This window comes from Leptonychotes weddellii, chromosome 5 (assembly GCF_054177405.1).
Source record: "Leptonychotes weddellii isolate Sample4059 chromosome 5, ASM5417740v2, whole genome shotgun sequence".
NCBI lineage: Eukaryota > Metazoa > Chordata > Mammalia > Carnivora > Phocidae > Leptonychotes > Leptonychotes weddellii.
Genome location: NC_138373.1, coordinates 86076892 through 86082325, shown reverse-complemented (window position 1 = coordinate 86082325; position 5434 = coordinate 86076892).

The following is a 5434-nucleotide window of genomic DNA, read 5'->3' as shown; positions in this document are numbered from 1 at the left end:
TTGGCTCTTTCCACAGTTTGGCTATTGTGGACATTGCTGCTATAACATTGGCTATTGTGGACATTGATGCTATAAACATCGGGGTCCACGTACCCCTTCAGGGATCCAGTTTTCTAATAAACATCAAAGTACACAGAGCATCCAGTGTATTGCTCTGTTCTGTTCACCTGTCTGATTATATTCTCTCTCGCTCTCTTTTTTTTAATTTTTTTTTTTTCAGTTTCGGGTCTCTTCTGATTTGTTTAGTGTATATTTCTCTGGGGCTGTTGTTGCCATTTTAGTATTTTGTTCTCTCCTTCATCTCTTTTTCTCTGGAAAGAATGACAAGACAGAAAAACTCACCTCAACAAAGAGAACAAGAGGCAGTACTGACTGTCAGGGACCTAATCAGTATGGACATAAGTAAGATGTCAAAACTAGAGTTCAGAATAACAATAATAAAGATACTAGCTGGACTTGAAAAAAGCACCGAAGACACTAGAGATTCCCTTTCTAGAGAAATAAAAGAACTAAAATCCAATCAAGTCAACATAAAAAAGGCTAATAATGAGATACAATTAAAAAATGGAGGCTCTTGGAGTGCCTGGGTGGCTCGTTGGTTAAGCAACTGCCTTCGGCTCAGGTCATGATCCCGGAGTCCTAGGATCGAGTCCCACATCAGGCTCCTGGCTCAGCGGGGAGCCTGCTTCTCCCTCTGACCCTCTCCCCTCTCATGCTGTTTCTCTCTCTCTCTCTCAAATAAATAAATAAATAAAATCTTTAAAAAAAAATGGAGGCTCTAACCACTAGGATAAATGAGGCAGAAGAGAGAATTAGTGATATAGAAGACCAAATGATGGAGAATAAAGAAGCTGAGAGATAACTAGTGGATCATGAAGAGAGAATTCAAGAGATAAGTGATACCATAAAGTGAAACAATATCAGAATAACTGGGATCCCAGAAGACAATGAAAGAGAGAGGGGGCAGAAGTTATATTGAAGCAAATTATAGCAGAGAACTTCCCTAATCTGGGGAAGGAAACAGGCCTTTAAATCCAGGAGGCACAGAGAACTGCCCTCAAAAAAAAAAAAAAAATAGGTCAACACCTTGACATATAATAGTGAAGCTTTCAAATCTCAGATATAAGAAAATCCTGAAGGCAGCTTGAGGTAAGGGGTCCATAACCCATAAGGATAGAAACATTTGAATGGCAGCAGACCTATCCTCAGAGACCCAGCAGGCCAGAAAGGATTGGCATGACATATTCAGGGTGCCAAATGAGAAAAATTTGCAGCCAAGAATACTTTATCCAGCAAGGTTGTCATTCAAAATAGGAAAGATAAAAAGCTACCAGGACAAACAAAAACTAAAAGAATTTGTAATCACTAAACCAGCCCCGCAAGAAATATTAAAGGGGCTCCTTTAAGCAAAGAAAAAGCCCAAAAGTAACATAGAACAGAAAGGAACAGAGACAGTGACTTTATAGGTAATACAGTGTCACTAAAATCATATCTTTTGATAGTTACTCTGAATGTAAATGGACTAAATGCCCCAATCAAAAGACACAGTGTATAAGATTGGATAAAAAAGCAAGACCCATCGATATGCTGTCTGCAAGACACTCATTTTATTTCATTTTTATTTTTTAAATTATTTCTTAAACATTATATTTATTTATTTGTCAGAGGAAGATTGAGAGAGAGAGCACAAGCAGGTGGAGCGGCAGGCAGAGGGAGAAGCGGGCTCCCAACTGAGCAAGGAGCCTGACTCGGGACTTGATCCCAGGACCGCAGGATCATGACCTAAGCCAAAGGCAGATGATTAACTGACTGAGCCACCCACAAAACTCATTTTAGACCCAAAGACACCTCTAGATTGAAAGTGAGTGGGTAGATGGGCGCCTGGGTAGCTCAGTTGGTTAAGCAACTGCCTTCGGCTCAGGTCATGATCCTGGAGTCCAGGGATCGAGTCCCACATCGGGCTCCCTGCTCGGCAGGGAGTCTGCTTCTCCCTCTGACCCTCCTCCCTCTCATGCTCTCTGTCTCTCATTCTCTCTGTCTCAAATAAAAAAAAAAAAAAAAAAAAAAAAAAAAAGAAAGTGAGTGGGTAGAAAACCATTTACCATGATAAATGGTAAATGACATCAAAAGAAAGCTGGGGTAGCAATCCTTATATCAGAAAAATTAGATTTTAAACCAAAGACTATAGTAAGAGGTAAGGAAGGACACTATGTCATAATTAAAGGATCTATCCAACAAGTAGATCTAACAATTGTAAATATTTATGCCCTAACATGGGAGCAGCCAATTATATAAACCAATTAATAACAAAATTAAAGAAACACATTGATAATAATACAATAATAGTAGGGGACTTTAACACCTGACTCACTGCAATGGACAGATCATCTAAACAAAAGATCAACAAGGAAACAAGGCCTTTGAATGACACACTGGGCCAGATGGACTTCACAGATATATTCAGAGCATTCCTTCCTAAAGCAACAGAATACACATTCTTCTTGAGTGCAGATGGAAAATTCTCCAGAATAGATCACATACTAGTTCATGTATCAGGTCTCAACCGGTACCAAAATATTGGGATCATTCCCTGCATATTTTCAAACCACAATGCTTTGAAACTTGAACTCAATCACAAGAGGAAATCTGGAAAGAACTCAAATACATGGAGGCTAAAGAGCATCCTACTAAAGTATGAATGGATCAACCAGGAAATTAAAAAAGAATTTTTAAAAAATCATGGAAACAAATGAAAATGAAAACACAACTGTTCAAAACCTTTGGGATACAGCAAAAGTGGTCCTAAGAGGGAAATATATAGCAATACAAGCCTTTCTCAAGAAACAAGAAAGGTCTCAAGTACACAACCTAACCTTACACTTAAAGAAGCTGGAGAAAGAACAGCAAATAAAGCCTAAACCCAGAAGGAGAAGAGAATTAATAAAGATTAGAGCAGAAATCAATGAAACAAAAACCAAAAGAACAATAGAACAGATCAACAAAACTAGGAGCTTGTTCTTTGAAAAAATTAAGAAGATCAATAAACCCCTGCCCAGACTTATCAAAAAGAAAAGAGACAGGGGTGCCTGGGTGGCTCAGTTGGTTAAGCGACTGCCTTCAGCTCAGGTCATGATCCTGGAGTCCCGGGATCAAGTCCCGCATTGGGCTCCCTGCTCAGCAGGGGGTCTGCTTCTCCCTCTGACCCTCTTCCCTCTCGTGTTCTCTGTCTCTCATTCTCTCTCTCTCAAATAAATAAATAAAATCTTTAAAAAAAAAAAGAAAAAAAAGAAAAGAGACAGGATTCAAATAAATAAAATCATGAATGAAAGAGGAGAGATCACAAACAACACCGAAGAAATACAAACAATTATAAAGAACATATTATGAGCAACTATATGCCAACAAATTAGGCAATCTGGAAGAAATGGATGCATTCCTGGAGACATATAAACTACCAAAAACAAACCTGGAAGGAATAGAAAACCTGAACAGACCTACAACCAGCAAGGAAATTGAAGCAGTAATCAAAAATCTTCCAACAAACAAGAGTCCAGGGCTGGATGGTTTCCCTGGGGAATCCTACCAAACATTTAAAGAAGAATTAATACCTATTCTTCTGAAGCTGTTTAAAAAAATAGAAATGGAAGGAAAACTTCTAAACTCTTTCTATGAGGCCAGCATTACCTTGATCTCAAAACCAGACAAAGACCCCACCAAAAAGGAGAATTAACAGACCAATATCCCTGATGAACATGGATACAAAAATTCTCACCAAGATATTAGCCAATAGGATCCAACAGTACATTAAAAGGATTATTCACCATGACCAAATGGGATTTATCCCTGGGCTGCAAGGTTGGTTCAACATCTGCAAATCAATCAACGTGATACAATACGTTAATAAAAGAAAGGACAAGAACCATATGAGCCTCTCAATAGATGCAGAAAAAGCATTTGACAAAGTACAGCAATGTTCTTGATTAAAACTCCACACAGTGTAGGGATAGAGGGAACATACCTCAATATCATAAAAGCCAAATACGAAAAGCCCACAGCCAATATCATTCTCAATAGGGAAACACTAAGAGCTTTTTTCCTAAAGTCAGGAACACGGCAGGGATGTCCACTATCACCACTGCTGTTCAACATAGTACTGGAAGTCCTAGCCTCAGCAATCAGACAACAAAAAGAAATAAAAAGGCATCCAAATTGGCAAAGAAGAAGTCAAACTCTCCCTCTTGGCAGATGACATGATACTCTATGTGGAAAACCCAAAAGACTCTGCTCCAAAATTGCTAGAACTCATACAAGAATTCAGCAAAGTGGCAGGATATAAAATCAATGCACAGAAATCAGTTGTATTTCTATACACTAACAATGAGACAGAAGAAAGGGAAATTAGGAGTTGATCGCATTTACAATTGCACCAAACACCGTAAGATACCTAAAAATAAAACCTAACCAAAGAGGCAAAGAATCTGTACTCAGAAAACTATCAAGCACCTGTGAAAGAAATTGAGGAAGACACAAAGAAATGGAAAAACATTCCATGCTCATGGATTGGAAGAACAAATATTGTGAAGATGTCAATGCTACCTAGAGCAATCTACACATTTAATGCAATCCCTATCAAAATACCATCAACTTTTTTCAAAGAAATGGAACAAATAATCTTAAAATTTGTATGGAACCAGAAAAGACCCTGAATAGCCAGAGGAATGTTGAAAAAGAAAAGCAAAGCTGGCGGCATCACAATTCCGGACTTCCAGCTCTATTACAAAGCTGTAATCATCAAGACAGTATGGTACTGGCACAAAAACAGACACATAGATCAATGGAACAGAATAGAGAGCCCAGAAATGGACCCTCAACTCTATGGTCAACTAATCTTCAACAAAGTAGGAAAGAATATCCAATGGAAAAAAGACAGTCTCTTCAACAAAGGGTGTTGGAAAAAGTGTATAGCCACATGCAGAAGAATGAAACTGGACCAATTTCTTACACCATACACAAAAATAGACTCAAAATGGATGAAAGACCTAAATGTGAGACAGGAATCCATGAAAATCCTAGAGGAGAACACAGGCAGCAGCCTCTTCAACCTCAGCCACAACAACTTCTTGCTAGACACGTCTCCAAAGGCAAGGGAAACAAAGGCAAAAATGAACTTTTGGGACTTCATCAAGATAAAAAGCTTTTGCACAGCAAAGGAAATAGTTGACAAAACCAAAAGACAGCCGACAGAATGGGAGAAGATATTTGCAAATGACGTATCAGATAAAGGGCTAGTATCCAAGATCTATAAAGAACTTACCAAATTCAACATCCAAAGAACAAGTAATCCAATCAAGAAATGGGCAGAAGACATGCACAGACATTTCTCCAAAGCAGACATCCAAATGGCCAACAGACATATGAGAAGGTGCTGAACATC